Source organism: Merops nubicus, unplaced genomic scaffold, assembly GCF_000691845.1.
Source record: "Merops nubicus isolate BGI_N331 unplaced genomic scaffold, ASM69184v1 scaffold30259, whole genome shotgun sequence".
NCBI lineage: Eukaryota > Metazoa > Chordata > Aves > Coraciiformes > Meropidae > Merops > Merops nubicus.
Window position 1 is genome coordinate 60,982 of NW_008632597.1, and position 660 is coordinate 61,641.

Sequence of the window (660 nt, forward strand, 5' to 3'; positions counted from 1 at the left end):
AATTGGGGGGAATTGGCAGGAAAGTTCCCCTCTGTCCCCCGCCTCTCTCCGGTACAGCTCTAATTGAGTCAAATAATTAATTAAATATCTAAAGCTCCATTAGCCTATTCTGCATAGCAATCCGAGAAGTTCTGTGTTTTCTTGAGCAACATTTGGCCTTTTGAAGAACAAAAAATTGGAAATGCTAATGTTTTTCAGCCAACTAAGGAAAGAAAATAAAAATGTCTCCATAGCAACAAAGCTTCTTTCTAGATGGTTTCCTAAGATATGCCTGAACCAGAAGCAGATGTCTGATTTGAGAATCTCGCCTTCTTCAATGTAAACAAATAACTTCTAGGCAGGTGTTGGAAATAATATGGAAATCCTATTAAGGGGCCCGGGGTTCCTGTCACTCAGGAAGCCACTGCCACAAAAGGACTGGTTGTCTGAATAAAGGAGGCAGAGTAAATTCTCGTTAGGCTTTAGCTTTTCCCAGGAAATGATTGTCTCTGCGTGCTCTTTCTCCTGCGAGCTTGAATGCAAGCTGTTTCTTCTATTGATCCCCTCTGCCACCCCGTCTTTCTCCCTCTCCTGCTGGATTAGCGCTTGATGTTGGTGGCGGCGGTGGTGGCTGCCGCTGCTGCTTGGGGCGCTGGGGCGTTTGTGATTTTAACCCACATC